Source organism: Moschus berezovskii, chromosome 26 (assembly GCF_049115385.1).
Source record: "Moschus berezovskii isolate FMDL1 chromosome 26, NW_MosBer_1.0, whole genome shotgun sequence".
NCBI classification, from domain to species: domain Eukaryota; kingdom Metazoa; phylum Chordata; class Mammalia; order Artiodactyla; family Moschidae; genus Moschus; species Moschus berezovskii.
This window is the reverse complement of record NC_142485.1, coordinates 28,397,438-28,417,387: the sequence shown is the minus strand read 5'-3', so window position 1 is coordinate 28,417,387 and position 19,950 is coordinate 28,397,438. Positions and strand designations below refer to the sequence as shown.

General features: G+C 36.7%; 1 long non-coding RNA gene across 1 annotated transcript; it reads left to right on the top strand.

Moving 5' to 3' along the window:
- The first annotated feature begins 1,226 nt into the window (after positions 1 to 1,226).
- Positions 1,227 to 18,894, top strand: LOC148773760 (uncharacterized). The gene is made up of 4 exons (XR_016036474.1): positions 1,227 to 1,477; positions 2,119 to 3,646; positions 8,728 to 12,320; positions 18,493 to 18,894. It is a non-coding gene; the product is annotated as an uncharacterized LOC148773760 (long non-coding RNA).
- The last annotated feature ends 1,056 nt before the right edge of the window (positions 18,895 to 19,950 follow it).

Genomic DNA, 19,950 nt, shown 5'->3' with positions numbered 1-19,950 from the left:
CTTCTTTGTCATGTTTTCTACCATTCTCTGTCACTTCCAAGCACCTTTCCTAAGTCTATCCATCCTCCCACTACTCAATCATTTATCAAATTAACTGTGATTTTTTTCCTAGATCTGTGCTTTAGCCTCTCTGTCAAACATGATGAATTTTCTCAACTTAGAGAAATTTCTACTTATTTTTCAAGATCTAGCTTAGAAGTTTCCTCTTCTTGGAAACTGCTAATATTCCATTTTCTCACTTGCCCTACCACACAAGGAATTACTTATTTTCTTTTCCATCCTTCAGAAATACTTTTTTGTTTTATCACGTACCGCCTTGTATCTTAATAGCTTTACTGACATATGGTCTACATGCTGTAACATCAATTTAGTATATTTACAGACTTGTACAGCTGCATTATCTAGTTTGAGAACATCATTATTACCCCGAAACCCTAGTGCTTATTATCAGTTACTCTGCGTCCTCCTCTCTAGCTCCACATTCCTCTTCCTCCCTCCAGACAGCCACTCATCTACTTTCTCTACAGATTTGTCTATTCCGGGCATTTCATGTAAACAGATACGTGATCTCTTGTCACTCACTGGCTTTTTTCAGTTAGAATGTTTCTGAGGTTTATCTATGCTGTAGCATGTTACCAGTGACTCATTTTTTTCCCTGATGAATAATATTCCATTGTATGAATATAATACATTTAACTTATTCATTTCTTAATAGATGGACATATGGATTGTTTCCATTTCCAGCTATTATGAACAAAGCTGCTATGAATATTTGTGTACCTGTTTTTGTGTAGATAGAAGTTTTCATTTTTCTTGGGTGATACCCAGGACTGGAATTGCTGGATAGTGTGGTAATTCTGCCTTTTTTTTTTGGCCTCACTGTGCAGTATGTGAGATCTTAGTTCTCAGACCAGAGATCAAACTCCTGCCCCTTGCATTGGAAATGTGGAATCTTAACCACTGGACTGCCAGAGAAGTCCCTGGTGTGGTAATTCTGTTTCATATTTTGAGGAACTGCCAAAATATTTTCCACGGTGACTCTACCATCTTATATTTCCACCAGCAATGTATAAGGGCTATAATTTCTATACATCACAACTTGTATCTTAATTATTATTCACATATAAATCTCTTCCAATAGACTGAAGAATGGGCTCTGTTATGAGTTGGTTTTCATTCATCTTTATATAATCAGCATTCTCTAAAATTATATAAAAATTTGAGGAGAGAAGAAAGATTGAGTTTGCATATAAATTTATAATTAAAAATTAAGATTTTTTTGTTTTCCATAAACTAATTTTTTCTGACATTCTTAACTGGTGGCTTTTAATGTGCTTTTTAGCCAGATTGCCACACTTACTACTACTGGTACTTAATATCTTAAAATAATATCTTTGTTAATATTTTCTCAGGATTATGACCAAAGTGCCATGAGAATGTGAAGTAGCAATATAATTTCTGGACTTTTTTTTTAAAAGTAAGTCATATTTAAATGATTATGTCCTTAGTGATTTCATGAAGGGAAAGGCAAATTTATGATTGTGAGCAAGAAACAAAGGAGAATTTAGAAAACACAGTCTAAACTCAAAATCATTTAAACTAAAAAATGATTTTTTCTCAAAAGCTATTAAACAGCATACTTTTGCACAATGTACACTGAATTTACCCAAGGCCTTGTCTGTTTTACAGAACAATTTCAAAATTTACATCAATGATACGAATCACACAGAAGTTCAGAGGGGTGACTTTATAATATGTACAATTCCATACTGCAGCCTTCATTTCACAAGAAGGCATGGGCGACTTGGAAACTCTTCTGTCTAGGACCAAGACATCAATCAATGAGCCATCAGCATTTATTGATCACATCTGATAGCATCAGTGTTCTTTTTAGACATCTTTGGATTAATGACTAAAACAAAATATTAGTGCAGCGAAAAAAGAGGCTCAGAAGTTGTTCTGGCTACAAATTTGGATTTTAAAAATATTTCAAAATGCTTTAACATTATAATGACAGGATATTTGGCTGTCTAGATGTATATCTATGAATCTTCATATTGTTTCACAATAAATTCTTCTAATTTGTGTTATTGATTTTTTGACTTTTAACTCTTACAGGTTTAATATTTTCCAAGACCATCAGCTATATAAGGGCATGCTCTTAATGGTAAATCTTCAATTTAATCATATGGATTCCAGCACAGGTATGATAGATTTTTAGAATAAATTTTTCTTTGTGGTCTGACTTGAAAGATATTACATATAGAAAGAGAATCCATTATCCTTACAAAGAAAAAAAAGATTCTAGGTTAGCAAATCCACATTTCCCCACACATATTAACAGTAAAATAAACCCTAATTCTGAAATTCCCTTATATTTTTATGTAACTTTTTTATGAACACAGAAATTGAAATGGATCATAAAACTCTTTATTACTGGGTTTTATTAATGAAAAACAAAAATCTTTCCAGTGGCAAGACCAAGGAAAGGTATATAGTTTACAAAACACAATTTTTACATACAGTTTTTCTCTTAATACAATATGGAATGAATTCAGAGGGGTCTGTTCTATTCAAAGTGTAAGAAAATGGCTACTGTGAAATGTAACTTAATTTTTCTAGTTTTCTACCCCAAAGTTCTGGCTTATAGCAGATCTGACACTTAAAAATAGGAAGAAAAATAAAGTGTCATAGGGAAGTACTCTTGAAACATAATTTAATTAAAATCCTTTCAAATGATCATTTCCTTCAGTTATATTATGGTTTTGAATCATATAATAATTTATCACATTTTTTAACACCAAAAAGATTAGCCAGGAAAAGTACTTTAAGGCTCATGCAACTCAGATTTTTATTTTCATGGCAAGAAAATACTGTCCATATTTTTAAGGTCTTCTTTTCAATGAAAACTCAAATCAAATTGTGCAACAGCATTTAACGCAATAAGAACATAAATTAAAATTCCTGTTGTTTTTGTATTGCATTGTTTGATAGGGGACCTACCTATGAGGGAGCTAGGTTATGAACTCTTACTGCTACTTTAATTAATAACTGCTATGTTTCATGAGTTTACAGTGTGGATAGAGTTAGTGTGTCTCAATCTAGAAACTGATTAAAGAGAAACAGATAATGATTCTAATTACTTAGAAATTTAACTTTGAGTCCGTTGTCACATGGAGAAGCCATTTTGCTTCACTGTAATACTGTGCATTTGCCATTACTGAGGGGTCGTTTTTTATTTTGCATATTCTCTACACTTACATAAGATGGCTATTTTATGTAAAATTTCAGGTAGATAACTAAAGGTCTAAAAATTCAAGTGTATAATAAGTACTATCTGGTAAACTGCAAGTACTTCTAAGTAAAGTCAGTCTCGAGCTTGCTTTGCAATTGTTCACCCTTTCCTATGTGATCTTTTCCTTTACAACAAAAACATGAGCATTTCATTGGTTCATCTGTTCACCAATTGGATATTCATGCACACCTACTGTACACCGAACGTGATTCTGGGCATTGGAAACAGCGTGGTGAATCAGAGAGGCAAGTCCCCAACTCTCATGGTGCTTACACGCTAATGGGAGAGACAGTCATCCAGTTAACAGAAGAACAATAACTAAAGATCAAAGTGCTATAAAAATCAAACAAGGTAATACGGAACAGAGAGTTTGGGGAACTTCATGAAATGGGATAGTTAAGAATGACCATTCTCAGTAGATGGCATCAGAGCTGAACCCTCTATAATGAGAAGCAAGAAAGCAGGCAAAGATCTTAGAACGTTTCCTTCCTGGCAGAGGAAACAGCAAAGTAAAGTGTCTGTGCCTGTGATCTACCATCATTTGCATTCACTTAGCTAAGGTTCTTTGCATAAACATTTTACTCATGCTAATAGAGCATAATTGTGTCTGTAATTATTAATTTTACTCAGAGGATTGTGTAATTTGGAGGAAAGATTGGTTGATGATCTTTACCTTTACTTGCACGGATAGCATAACTGTGTTTTACTGGTGCAAGTAGCAGTTAGGGTAGAACTTTCCTGAATTTTCAGACTAGATCCTCCCTTGAGATTTAGGGTGCTGAGAGTTATTATATAGAAAGTAGTAGGGGAAAATGGCTTTGGGAGATGAGAGAAGAAACCAGAAGAAATGTTAGCTTCTGGTCTAAAACCAACAAAACTCTGTCATGTTTCAGTTTTTGTTTTGTAAGAAAAATCAAGGAGTTTATTTTCTGAACTGTCATCGTTATCATGCTGAACTGTCATGTTCATTTCTGTCCTTAGAGGCATGCAGATGCATGAATGAATTCTTTAAAAATAGGAATTTCTGACTATTGTTCCAAGGATTTTCAAATTAGCCTCTGCACTTGGTCAGAGTACAATAAACAATTATAAAGTTACCTTTTATAAAGTTTCACATACATTATGTGTAATATATACACACATAATACATAGGCATAGATATATGTATATTTATATCAGCATTACTGAAATCATCTAACACCACTGATTAAAACAGAAAAACAAAATTAAAATGATACACCCCAAAGAAGTCAAACCCATCAGGTGTCTGATTAGCTGTACCCAGACGCTTGCACTCAAAACAAGCAATCACACACAACCAGTCTCCTCTCTGAAAAAGGAAAGGCTGGTGACATCAAAGAGCTTGGCTGAGCTCACATGGAATCATAGTGGTTGGTGTGAGAACAGAATCTAAGACTTTGGGCAGTCAATTCAGTTCAGAGCTCCCTCCCAGGGAAAACGACAGGCCAGCCTGGAAGGCAACTGCACAGACAATGGCCTTATTCTTTCTTTACTTTCCTAATTTGATATTTTTTTTCTTGCCATAATAATTAAGTAGGATACTTTGGTAGGCACTTAAAAAGAGGGGTGCCAGCTAAAAATGTGGGAGTCAGTGGGTGATTCTGCTGCAGGACTGAGGAAGAAGTAAGTATTGATCATGTTTAGAGGTAGAAAGGGCTGTGGCTTCAGGAGTGTCCAGTGTTGCTGATTTGCTGATAACCCCGACCTTCTTGTTTCTCTGTTGGAAAATCATTACAGGGCTGAATTGCCCTTATCTATGATCAAAGGGGAAAAAAAGATTGTGTTTGAAGCACTGCACTTTTTTTTTTTGCTTTATTTAAAAAATTTTCCTTATCAATACAGCTTTTTTTTTTTTTTTTTAACATCATGGTTGTGAAAATTGTTCCATAATGTCAGGCTGCTCTGTATGTTTTCTTATCTTGAAAAATAGTAACAAATAATGACTTTTTTTTCCAGTTTGTTATCACCCTAGTACAACCAATTATACCTAATCACAAACCACTGTTTTTAATACATAATATTTTTGAATAGTGTTAGTCTTAAGCTAGATATTTGTTCTATAGCTACAGCTGTAGGGACTGTTTTTGAATATTCTCTGAAACATTTTTTACAAGTTAAATAAGATTAGCCAACATCACTGTTATACCAAATCTTCCTTATTCCTGATAAAATTCCTTTGTCAACCTCCTGAACTTCAATCTCTCTCTGTATGTGTGCGCATGCATGCACAGGCTCAGTCATGTCCGACTCTTTGCAACCCCATGGACTGTAGCCCGCCAGGCTCCTCCATCCATGAGGATACTCCAGGCAAGAATACTGGAGTAGGTAGCCATGCCCTCCTCCAGGGGATCGTCCCAACCCAGGGATCAAACCCAGGTCTCCCGCATTGCAGGCGGATTCTTTACTGCCTGAGACACCAGGGAAGCCCTCCTCCAGGGGGTAGTAACTGGCAAATTCTAAGAGGTATAAAAATATATATATGCTGTGTATGAAGGACCCGAGAGGATTACACGTGCATTTTCAAATCTCATATCCTCTAAAGTATTTCTTTGTTATAGAGTTCCGTACTCTAGGTGATTATTTATTAATCAGCATAAACTCCTGGAGAAAGGGGCTGTGGGTTATTCATCTTTCAATGCCCAATGACTTGCCCAGATCCTGGCCCAAGGGCGGATTTTAATAAATGTTTATGTGATTCAGAATCATTCATGTTCTATCATCTTATGGAACAAGTTTCATCAACCAAAGTATATATATCTTTGTAAGTGAAGTATCTCATAAAATCAGTTATCTGATGCACAATTTTATGTGTATATTCCTCTTTTTTAGCTGAACTGTTGCAAGTGCTAAGCACTAAGATCAGTTAAGTGATACTAGATAATGATTTTCTCAATGTTTCAGTTATATAGTCTCCAATACATGCACCTTTATTTACAACATTCACGGGTCTGATAATAATTGGAAAAGACCAGAATTATGCTTTCTATCACCCTGAGTATCTTCTAGAACTCACCTTGTGAGTGACTCCTTGAACCTGGATCTTCCTCTGCCTTTTCCCTACCAGCTATAGCTCACTGTTTCATCTAGACTAATTTCACAAAAACAAAACAAAACCTCAGAATCAATTGGCAAGTGATTACAAGTCATTAGCTTCTTGCTGGGTTAATTAGAAGTCATTAACTTTAAGGGTTAAGACGCACTGAATATCCTGTCTTGAGTTTCTGAACTCAATTTGAAACTATACATGAAAGAGAAGATCTAAATATCTTTATGAAAATGTATTTAAAACGTAATACAAGCTTACATCCTGAAAATCCCAGTGGAGTTCCAAAATAAACACACATACAAAACTAAAAACTCAATTTTGAAAAATGTGACCTCCTATTGAGTTGGATGCTAGCCAAAAAGACTATTGGATCGATTCCTGTTAACCAAGGTAGTTTTCCCAGAGGCAACCAGGTACTATAAAGTTACAGCTTCTTTGCCCTAGAAATGTATTGGCTACTATAGAGCACTTGTTGTGTTATCCAGCATTACCTGCAGAACACACACACACAAATACCCATTCACACCTGATCTCTTGATAACATGAAAATAAAAGGCAGAATAGAGCTAAAGATGGAAAGACAAGCTGTAGAAAGTATTTGCCTTCTTCACAGTACTTAAGTCTGTACTTGGCATTTGATAACTTACATATTTATTCCTAGCATAGTTAAGCTAACTTTATTTGACATTCATTGGGCATTTAAATTATTTTATTTAATAGTTCTGTAACAGTATACTAAGTCTGCATAATAATAAACTTATTCAAAGTAGTCTGTATGAAAATTTGATAAAGAGATTTTAAACTGTAATGATTTCAGATGTTAAAAGCATGTTATAATAATTTATAATTTTAGGTAAAAGGTTCAAAGCTTACCTGCACTTAGAATTTTGAATCTCACTCAATATCTGCACCTATCTCCAAAAATGTGTATGTATTAAACACATGCTGTTTTTCATTAATTGAAAATATATGATCAATTATTAATTAAAATGATAAACTAGAAAATTGGACAATTTTGGCTTTGATGATGATCTCCACCAAGCATTGGATTTTCTATAATCCTGCCATGATTTAAGTTTACTTTCTTTCCAGTCTTTATAATTTTATTTTTCTTGCTTAAGTGAATTGGGTAACGCCTCTGGTACTATGCTAACTGGTAGTGCTGTTAGTGAGCATCTTAATCTTACTCCCAAATTCATGGAGAACACATTTAAGTTTTCTCCAATAAATATGATGTTAGCCATAGTTTTTTGTAGATGTCCTTTTTCAGACTGAGGAAGATAACTAAAAAAGTAACTAGAATAGAAGGCACCAGAGTGTATTGCTATTGGTGTGGTACTGTTTTGTAAAAGTTCTCTTTCACTTTTTATATATACCTAAATAAGTATACGGAGAAGGCAATGGCAAGCCACTCCAGTACTATTGCCTAGAAAATCCCATGGATGGAGGAGCCTGGTAGGCTGCAGTCCGTGGGGTCGCTAAGGGTCGGACACGACTGAGCGACTTCACTTTCACTTTTCACTTTCACACATTGGAGAAGGAAATGGCAACCCACTCCAGTGTTCTTGCCTGGAGAATCCCAGAGACGGGGGAACCTGGTGGGCTTCTGTCATGGGGGTCACACAGAGTCGGACACGACTGAAATGACTTAGCAGCAAATAAGTATAAATACACACACACACAATGTGAATTTGGGGCTTTAAAACTGTTTGAAAGCTGTTGCCGTAGAAAAACCCAATTCAAAACAATTCTCTTTTTAACCTTGCTGTTGCTCTTTCTTGCCAATTCATCATTGTACCTACACCTTCTGTTCTACCAAACTGTATGTTTAATAGGCTGCTTCTTGTATCAAAGCTCAGTATGCTTATATACAAACATAGAATCCACAAAGTAGGGCTCAAAGACTGTTCGTGTGAAACACTTCTCTACCCTTTATTCAGGTCAAAAATATCAGAACCTTAGATGTTTCCCTTATGCTTTTCCCCAGTCTCTGATTCTCTTCCCAAATAACCACTCTCCTGATCTCTAACATCACTGATTACTTTTTTCTGTTTTGATCTGCATATAAATTAATATAAATAAATGCTCTTTATTCTCAATTTTCTCTGTCATCTTTTGCTCAATATTATGTTTATGAGACCCATCCATGTTATAGTGAATGGCATGATTTTGCTCATTTTCTTTGTTGGATGGTATTCTTTTGTATAACTCTCTGAAAATCTAATTATCTGTTAGACGATTGATGTGCATCTGGTTGATTATACTTTTGGCTATTACAAATAATATAAATACTCTTTCTGAAGATTGTTTGATGTGGACCATTTTTAAAGTCTTGTTACAATATTGCTTCTGTTTTATATTTTAGTTTTTCAGCTATGAGGCAAGCACCCTTACCAGGGATTGAACCTGCACCCCCAGCGTTGGAAGATGAAGTTGTAACCATTGGACTGCCAGGCAAGTCCAACTATATATATTCTTGTACATACCTTTTAATAAACATACTTTTTAAAGGTATATGTTAGAAATAGAATTTCTGGGTTTTATGTGTTTCACTAATATTTGCTTTTTCCCGTGGTCATGTATGGATATGAGAGTTGGACTGTGAAGAAAGCTGATCGCCAAAGAATTGATGCTTTTGAACTGTGGTGCTGGAGAAGAGTCTTGAGAGTCCCTTGGACTGCAAGGAGATCCAACCAGTCCATTCTAGAGGAGATCAATCCTGGGTGTTCATTGGAAGGACTGATGCTAAAGCTGAAACTCCAATACTTTGGCCACCTCATGCGACGAGTTGACTCACTGAAAGAGTGTGATGCTAGGAGGGATTGGGGGTGGGAGGAGACGGGGACGACAGAGAATGAGATGGCTGGATGGCATCACCGACTCTGTGGACATGAGTTTGAGTGAACTCCGGGAGTTAGTGATGGACAGGGAGGCCTGGTGTGCTGTGATTCATAGGGTCGCAAAGAGTCGGACACGACTGAGCGACTGAACTAACTAACTAATATTTGCTTTCTATTTATTTGTTCCTTTGTATCTTATCTCTCTGAGTTCTCCCACCCAACTCCCATCCTCTCTCTGAAAGCAGCGTTGCTTCTTGGCTCTCAGGCACTTCCATGCCATTTAGCTGTGGATCATTCTGGCTAGGAGAAGTGAGGCAGAGCCACCCAGCTTCTCTCGCAAGCAGCCCCTCAGCCTCTCTTATTACTTCTGTTTATTTTGTATGGAGGAGGTTGTTTGCTGCTTTAGTTTTTTTAAGACTCTGGAGCATTGTGGGTTGTGATTAGTGTTGCGGATGGCTTCCACAACACTAATTTACTCTCCTATCAAAAATATGGGAGATATTGTTGCTACATAACCTTGACAACACTTACTATTGCAGTTTCTTATATTAAATTTAAATACATTATATTTATTCTGGTAAGTGTTAAGTCCAATCTCTATCCTTAACTGTGGCAAAAACAAAACAAAAACCAAAGACAACTTTTACTCTGCGGCTTCACTTTTACTGGTGTTGAACAGAATAGTGTAATTCTAAAATATCTTCCCATTTAATGCATTTCATGTTTAGTTTAAGTAGTCTTTGCCTAAACCAAGATAATTCAAATATGATCCTATGTTTACTTCAAGAAACCTTATTATTTTACAGTTAACATTTAGATCTACAATTTGCCTAAGTTGCTTCTTGCATATAATGTGCATTAGGTATAGAGATTTTATATATATTATATATATATTTCCAATTTCCCCTATATGAGTTTTCCAAAGGTCTGTATATTTCCTCTGAGATGAAGTGCCATCTTTGTGGTGAATTTAATTCCATCTCTGTGTGTCTATTCTGGACTCTTACGTTCCATTTGTGTATTTTTTTCTCCTTGCATTAAGTCAAATTGTTTTAATTGCTATAACTTCATGTCTTGAAATACACAGTTAAGGTCGTTAGCTTTGGTTTTCTCCTAAAAGATTGCTTGGCTGACATTGTTTCAGCCATGACTGAGTAGCTTATAAGGCTAACCCTCCTGCTGATAATGATAAGAAACCTTGAGAAAATATAAAAAACAACTCTTTGAATATATCAGAGAACAAGGACACAGAAAGTACTTGAGAAAAAGAAATAGGGAACTACCTTGGTTTATTCTCTCAGGGCAACAGCCGAAGCAGGCAGTAAGAGCTTTGTGGTACTCTGAAGACGAGGGTAGGTAACCAGAATTATCAAAATCTGAGGGGCAGAGACAGAGAACGCCATGACAGTGAGTCCCTGAATTAGAACACAAATTTATCTTAAATCTTTTATATTTACCCATATATTTATCACTTCATGTATTTGCTATTCTTTCCTTCCTAGTTTTCCTTGGATGTTATTTCTCTTTATTTTGAAAAATCCCTTTACACTTTCTTACAGTGAAGATTCACTGGTTTTGTTTATCTGAATCTAATTAACTCATATTTTGAAGGATACTTCTAGAAAAAAGAGTATTATTATTCTGGCTGGTAGTTTGTTTGTTTTTTTTTGTTCTTAAAACCCTTTAAAAATGCCATTTCATTGTCTTCCAGACTTTATTGTTTTTGATGAGAAGCTCTCAATTAAATCGTTTTTCCTCTGTATAAAAATTGTCTTTTCCTCTGACTACTTTTAAGATACTTTGTTTATTTTTGATATGCAGCAGCTTGATTAGACACGCCTAGTTGTAGTTGTCTTTGCATTAATCTTGTTTTGGGTTTGCTGAAATTCTTGGATCTGGGTTGATGGTTTTTAACAAATATGAAGAAATACTCTCTCTGGCAAAAAAAAAAAAAATACATGAAATGTTATACTGCTTAATGTCATTCCACAATATTTAAAAAAAAATATTCTATTCTCTGTTCTTCATATTGGATAATTTCTAATTTTTTATCTTTAATTTCATTGTCCTTTCTTCTGTGGTTGCCAATCTGCTGTGAAGTTCTTCTGATGAATTTTTATTTCAGATTGCATACTTTTCAATTCTAGACTTTTCCATTTAATTCTTTATAATAGATTTAATTGCTATCCTGAGACTCCTCATATATTTACTTATTAGGTCACCTTTTCCTTTAAATTATTAAAGATATTTATTATAGTTTTAAAATTTTTGTCTGGTAATTTCATTTCATATTAAATATTACTCACCTGTCTATGAAAGGACAGCCTACTATTTACATTTATTTTATGCATTCATATCATACTTAATTTTTTCTTAAATTTTTTGATATTTCTAAGCCACAGGCTCATCTGAGAGTTTTTTCAAATTGTCACAAATCAAAAAATTTTGAAATAGACTTTTTGAAAAAGTCTGTAATATAAGTGGACTTGCACAGTTCAAACCTGTGTTGTCCAAGGGTCAACTGTATATTAAACATGTTGACTTCTTGGTATGCTTAGAAACCTTGCTTCTCAGACTTCCTTCTCCAGGGGATCTTCTGGACCCAGGGATAGAACCCTGATCTCCTGCACTGCAGGCAGGTTCTTTACTATCTGAGCCACCAGGGAAGCCCAGAAATGTGCATAATGACACCCATATGATCAAATGAAAATGGAAAACAATGCTCTAGAGCCTTGTTAAAAAATTCTAAGTGTTTTTCTCTCCAAAGACAATGATTTAGAGAGCAGACAATAAATTTCCAAAACTAATTTGGTATAATGAAAATATAAGTGAGCTGTGGATCAGAAGTTTTGATTTCTATTAAAAATGAAGTAGAATTCTATAAGGTTCAGTTTTCTTATCTATAAAGTGAATGGATTAGATAAAATCATTTTGAAGGTATAATTTAGACTCAAAATATCATGACACTAATAATAACTATATTTTCCTTTTTTAAGTTGGATTTAAAGACAGGTGAAAAACAGGAAGGAATCACTGGAAGCAAGAATGGAGATCTCACAGTGGGTTTTGGAGGCCAGGGGAGAACCTGCAACCCATGGGCATTTTTTCTTGCCTAAAGGTAAGACGCGTTGATGAATCAGAACAGAGTATCTTAATTCCTAATTTATATTGAATACACGATCTGTGAATAGAAGCACATATACTGTTTTCTGTGTAGTTTCTGCGGTTGCCTCCTGATTGGTAGCATGTGTGGATTAGCAGAAAGGGATTTCATGTTTTGAGAGCTCAGAGACATTATCTGATTATTTAATACTTCTTTGACTGATGCTGAAACCAGATAACAGTAACCTGGTATTTGTCACTATTCAAATCTTACCTCAAGTGCTCAGTGTAATCCTCGTAATCTTAGCAAAGAGTTACAATAAAGATCAAGCTAACACCTGACAACTGTTCAACATTTCATTTGTTTTTAAAATACAAAGCAAACATTCAGATTGAATTATTGCCTTAATCCACACGGATCACTTTAGTCATGGGCAAACTAGATGAAAGTCAGTGAGACTCAATACTATAGCTCTAAAAAGATTTTGCCACTCCAGTGTTTAATAATACAAACTCAGACTGCATACATTTTTTTTATGCACAAACTTTGAAAAAAGCCACTGCTAACATGTGGACCCTTCAGCCATTCTGTAAAGGTAACTGGGAAGAATGTATCAGATACAGATTAAGTATTTGTCCTGGAGTCTCTCACTGACAGAAAAGTGAAATTCCCAAGGAGTTATTCTGACTCCATGACAGGTTTTTTTTTTTAGCAATTATCACAGAGCTAGCTGCACTCGGCCCCAAGTAGGCCAATTAATTGTCATGACCCAGAAGGGAGCATGGAAAGGGAAATATTAGAAAGCAAACCCCTCAATTTTCACATCCTAATCACAGCAGTCTGATCTCTAGAAAGACTTTTATGAAAGCAGTTTTGTATTTCTCCAGATCCTTTCAGGCAATCAGAAATCAGGGCTCTGATTTCTGCATTCATTCTCTGTAGCCACTGTGGAATGCACACAGCCTTTTAACAAGCTCAAGCAGAGCTGCACTGCTTTTTTTTTTTCTTCTTTAATAAAATAAACTTTCATTTGTAAAACAAAATATAAATCTTAGAAGTGGGGAGTTTGCAGAACACCCAGATCACAGCCTTCCAACTCTCCCCCCATAATGCAGAGCTTTCCAGGGTTGTGTTCACACACCCACCTGAAACAGAAAGTAAGAGTTCCCTTTGTGACACTAGGTCCTGGAGTTACTCTAATGTGCTTGGAGAATTGAAGGAGAGTAATTAGGACCTCTTTAATCTGTCTACTCCTGTGCGCTAGACTCATGGTACAGTGAACTGGGCCTTGAAATATAGTTCAAATAACTTTAGGATCAAAAGTATCAGGGTAATGGGACTTCCCTGGTGGTCCAGTGGTTAGGACCACCTTCCAATGTAGGGCGTGAGGGTTCGATCCCTAGTTGGGGAGCTAAGATCCCACATGCCTCATGGCCAAAAAAACAAAGCATAAAACAGAAGAAATATTGTAACAAATTCAATAAAGACTTTAAAAATGGTCCATATTTTAAAAAAATACCATGATACTTTTTAAAAAAGATTTTTAAGTGCATCTATGAAAATAGCATATGGCAAAATGGCATATAAATTGGTTATAAAAGAAAGCTGACCACAACAGAACTGATGCTTTTGAACTGTGGTGTTGGAGAAGACTCTTGAGAGTCCCTTGGACTGCAAGGAGATGAAATCAGTCAATCCTAAAGGAAATCAACCCTGAATATTCATTGGAAGGACTGATGCTGGAGCTGAAACTCCAATACTTTGGCTACCTGATGTGAAGAACTGACTCATTTGAAAAGACCCTGATGCTGGGAAAGATTGAAGGCAGGAGGAGAAGGGGACAACAGAGGATAAGATGGTTGGATGGCATCACCGACTCGATGAACATGAGTTTGAGCAAGCTCCAGGAGTTGGTGATAGACAGGGAAGCCTGGTGTGCTGAAGTCTGAGTGACTGAACTGATCCATAAGTGGACAAAGTATTGTAGAAGCCAAATATTTCTACAGAGAATGGGCTAACATGGTGACTTCCCCACTATCTTCTGGGTTTATCATAACTGTATGAGCCAAAGCTAGTGTATGAGATAATTTGTTGTATAGACTGACATTAACTCTAGGGAAAGAAGTCTACAATTATTCCAATCTGGTTACACCCTTTCAGAGAGATCATTTAAAAGGCTCTATTGTTTTTCTTCTTTTGTTTGCTGAAAAATTGCTAGATTTAATTTTCTTTCAACATACAAATTTATAATAATCAAATAAAATGTTTTTATAATGTTATGCAGTGACTCATGATGAACTAATGATTAAATTTGTGGCAAGAGAAATAGTAAGTTAATCAGCATAGACTGACTTTAAAAAAAAATCAATTAAAGCTTATATATTAACCTCGGTTAGTCCACTATATAACAGAAATCATTTATAAATGTATGAAGTACAAGGCAAAATTTACCCTCCCTCAGTAAACCAATCTGGCCCTGAGCATATGGTTTTCCTTTTAATCATCACTTAATAGTAATTCTGTGCCTCACTTTTAAAGAGCATTGGCAACATAACTTGGCACAGAATTTGACATATTTTGCTTATTGGCAAGTTCCCTCTAGCTTCTTTCCTGTATTATTGTGTTTCTTTAAACAAATCTGTCAATATTCACAGAATTAGATAAATTAAAATTGGAAAAATCTTCGTGGACGACGGAGACTTTCCTCTGACTCAGGCCAAATTACTGTCTACAGACTTTTTTCTTATTGTCTGGCCTGGCTTTATGACAACATGAACAGCAACATATGTGATATCACTTTCCTTTTTCAATATTCATGTCTATCTAGGATTCCCTAGTTAAGTTCTGACTATTTTCAATATTTCTGTTTTGCTTCTCATTACATATTTGTCCAAACTGAATCCTTTTAAAATTACATATAACTTTGTTTGCTTTTTATTTTCTAGGCTTTCACATTCCACCAAAGAAATTGCATATGGTAGTGTTGTTGGGGAGCCCATTCAACAGACTTATGGAAAAATCTATGGAATCATTCTATTGCAAATTATTCAGTTGCCAGAATTCCCTTCTAGAACAAAGTGGAATAGAAATGCATAAACAGATAAAACTTTTTTTACCTATAAGGTGAACCACATGTATTCTATGTACATACCTATGAGAGGGTGGCATGAGTTGTAATTGAAAAGACCAAGCCTTTACCTGGAATAGATGCAGCTAGTGCAATTACTCTAGAAATACTGGAAGAATGACATGCCTTCTTCACGAACAAGTGTAAGCATCCTTTTCTTCTACGTCCCAGTTGAATGGTGGTGAAGAAATATTAGAAATATTAGAAATTTATCTTTACTTCCAAACATGCATAACAATGGTTGTCCCCCTGCAGCCCTGAGGTTCAGTTCAGTTCAGTTCAGTTCAGTCGCTCAGTCGTGTCCGACTCTCCGCGACCCCATGAATCACAGCACGCCAGGCCTCCCTGTCCATCACCAGCTCCCGGAGTTCACTCAAACTCATGTCCACAGAATCGGTGATGCCATCCAGCCATCTCATTCTCCGTCGTCCCCTTCTCCTCCCGCCCCCAACCTTTCCCAGCATCAGAGTCTTTTCCAGTGAGTCAACTCGTCGCATGAGGTGGCCAAAGTATTGCAGTTTCAGCTTTAGCATCAGTCCCTCCAATGAACATCCAGGATTGATCTCCTCTAGAATGGACTGGTTGGATCTCCTTGCAGTATAAGGGACTCTCAAGAGTCTTCTCCAACACCACAGTTCAAAAGCATCGATTCTTCAGCGGTCAGCCTTCTTCACAGTCCAACTCTCACATCCATACATGACCACGGGAAAAACCATTGCCTTGACTAGACGGACCTTGGTTGGCAAAGTAATGTCTCTGCTTTTTAATATACTATCAAGGTTGGTCATAACTTTCCTTCCAAGGAGCAAGCGTCTTTTAATTTCATGGCTGCAATCAGCATCTGCAGTGATTTTGGAGCCCAAAAAAACAAAGTCTGACACTGTTTCCACTGTTTTTCCATCTATTTCCCATGAAGTGATGGGACCAGATGCCATGATCTTTGTTTTCTGAATGTTGAGCTTCAAGCCAACCTTTTCACTCTCCTCTTTCACTTTCATCAGGAGGCTTTTGAGTTCCTCTTCACTTTCTGCCATAAGGGTAGTGTCATCTGCATATCTGAGGTTATTGATATTTCTCCCGGCAATCTTGATTCCAGCTTGTGCTTCTTCCAGCCCAGCGTTCCTCATGATGTACTCTGCATATAAGTTAAATAAGCAAGGTGACAATATACAACCTTGACGTACACCTTTTCCTATTTGGAACCAGTCTGTTGTTCCATGTCCAGTTCTAACAGTTGCTTCCTGACCTGCATACAGGTTTCTCAAGAGGCAGGTCAGGTGGTCTGGGATTCCCATCTCTTTCAGAATGTTCCACAGTTTATTGTGATCCACACAGTCAAAGGCTTTGGCATAGTCAATGAAGCAGAAATAGATGTTTTTCTGAAACTCTCTTGCTTTTTCCATGATCCAGCGGATGTTGGCAATTTGATCTCTGGTGCCTCTGCCTTTTCTAAAACCTGCTTGAACATCTGGGAGTTCACGGTTTATATACTGCTGAAGCCTGGCTTGGAGAATTTTGAGCATGACTTTACTAGCGTGTGAGATGAGTGCAATTGTGCGGTAGTTTGAGCAATCTTTGGCATTGCCTTTCTTTGGGATTGGAATGAAGACTGACCTCTTCCAGTCCTGTGGCCACTGCTGAGTTTTCCAAATCTGCTGGCATATTGAGTGCAGCACTTTCACAGCATCATCTTTCAAGACTTGAAATAGCTCAACTGGAATTCCATCACCTCCACTAGCTTTGTTCGTAGTGATGCTTTCTAAGGCCCACTTGACTTCACATTCCAAGATGTCTGGCTCTAGGTCAGTGATCACGTTATCGTGACTATCTTGGTCGTGAAGATCTTTTTTGTACAGTTCTTCTGTGTATTCCTGCCACCTCTTTTTAATATCTTCTGCTTCTGTTAGGTCCATACCATTTCTGTCCTTTATTGAGCCCATCTTTGCATGAAATGTTCCCTTGGAATCTCTAATTTTCTTGAAGAGGTCTCTTGTTTTTCCTATTCTGTTGTTTTCCTCTATTTCTTTGCATTGATCACTGAGGAAGGCTTTCTTATCTCTCCTTGCTATTCTTTGGAACTCTGCATTCAGATGCTTATATCTTTCCTTTTCTCCTTTGCTTTTCGCCTCTCTTCTTTTCACAGCTATTTGTAAGGCCTCCTCAGACAGCCATTTCGCTCTTTTGCATTTCTTTTCCATGGGGATGGTCTTGGTTCCTGTCTCCTGTACAATGTCACGAACCTCCGTCCAGAGTTCATCAGGCACTCTATCAATCAGATCTAGTCCCTTAAATCTATTTCTCACTTCCACTGTATAATCATAGCAGCCCTGAGGTTAAATATACAATTTATTTGGGGAAAGAAGATCAAAGGTATATTAAAAATTTTAACGTGTTTTTTCTAAAAATGGAATCCATTACTATGGCCACATCTATCCAGTTTTCTGTTAGGATATTCCTGCTCTTTCTGTAGAAATAGTCATCAGTGTCTGAGAAGGAGAAGATGAGGGCATTTCTCTGAGATGTGATTTTGTTTTCTGCGGGCTGTGCTGTTATGGCTCCAGTTTACTGTACCACCTCAGGTTCTCCTTCAGGATCTATCACACTTTAAAGGAGACAAGTTGAATAAGATGGGGTCCTTGTGCTCAAGAATTTTATGCCTTATTAAGGGAAATAAGACAGACAAATCTATAAAATCAGGGAATAAGGCAGTATGTGACAAGTGCCAGGTGAACAGAGCAAATGAGGTATATGCCTCAGGCAGGGGAGACCGAGTCTTACTGAATTTATTTACACTTAAATTATACTCCAAGCACTCTAGCTGTATAACATGGGGAGAAAAATACATGATAAAGGAAGATTTCTAAGGCTGGATGATTTAACAGACCCTTTAAAAGGATTAGCGGAAAATGCATTTTGGTTCACAGCAATAGCTGTATAGAGAAATTAAGTTTTCCTAGTTTTTCTATATTTGATTTTGCATGCTCCAGAATAGATGGGTTTTCTTTTGACTTTCACTTTGATTTTCTTCTCTATTCTTTCCACTCCTGCTGACCTCTGCAGACACTGCTTCGTTCTGATTCACAAGGCCTCTGGGTCACCTCAGAGAAAGACTGGCGTTCAGGGCAGCATCAAGTCACTGACTTCCCTCAAAGGAGAAGCAGCAAGCTGGCGTGGGACTACAGACCCTGGGGGTGAGATTTGTGACCCTGGGATTCCCAGAGTCATAAAATTCTTATTTGGGGAATACTACGTAGCTATTTCAAGAGCAGGCCAAGTTCTTTCTAGGAGTTGTAATACACAGCATTGCTTTTTCCATGAGAAAGTAAGCTAAGCCCCTCAGGGATGCTGTGGGAATAAAAGCCATAGTGTTGTAACTAATCCGCTTTAAAAATTGAATTCTTAAAAGATGCATTTTACAATTTTTAAGTCATATTATTTTCACAGTTGAAGCACTCAGGGTAAAGGGCCATCCAGGGTATTTTGAAAAGATTATACACTGTATTTTGTCAGAACATTTTTTCCCTATGATTTCATAGCCTCTCCTTCATGGAAGGGGAAAAAAAAATGTTTCTCTTTCTCCCCCTTCTCTTGCTTTTGCAACTGTTCTCAGAATTCTTAGGGAGAAAAAAGAGTTTAAAGATGCTCCAACAATTTGCTGGTCTATAGTTAGATTTTGTTTTTCCTATTTAAAGTGTACAGTACTTTGTAACTGGACTGATATCTGGGCTGGTTGCCCAGTGGTAATTTCAGAAACAGAGGACAGTGTGTTTCTGTACGTTGTTTCAAATAACTCTCCTTGCTTCTTTAGGGAGATATAACAGGCATTCACATTAGGCCAGAAGGTTATTAGATCTCCACGAGGCTCCGTCCGGCTACATGCCATGAATATTATTCTGTCAACACAAACGTCATTAGAATCTGCTAAAATTGAATTACTCTTAGCAGCTTTACAGCTGTCACACAACATTTGACAACTACCAAGAAATGCATCTTGGCATCAGTGAGAACTCTTCACTAGGCCGATTTATATCTAAAAACAGTGGGAAATGAAGGGGAATAACAGTATCACTCTTTCAATGTATAATGTTTACAAAATCAGTACTGAGTTTTTTCTCTCACAGGCTGGGATTGATTTTTCACCCCTCTTATCCCGGTACCTTTATAGCCCTGGTGACTATAAATAAGTTGCAGGAAAATGACTTCTCTACTGTTTCACGATACTTTTCTTATCTGACTGCCACAGCTGTCACATATCCACATGCTCTTATTTAAGATGTCTATGACTGGAAACGTTACTGCTTCTGTTCTTCAGTAGCTGAAGAACATTCTGATAGTATTTTGTGAATTTAATTCATTTCTTCTCTTTTGCTTTACTACACTTTTACTGTCTAGTTCTCTCTGTGATCTTCAGTCTCCTCCATAGGGTTCCTCTGTCTACAGTTATTATTTATCCCCAAGAAAAACTGAATTTCAGATTTTAAAAAGAATCTGTGAGTCTGAGCTTCAAAACTTGCTCTT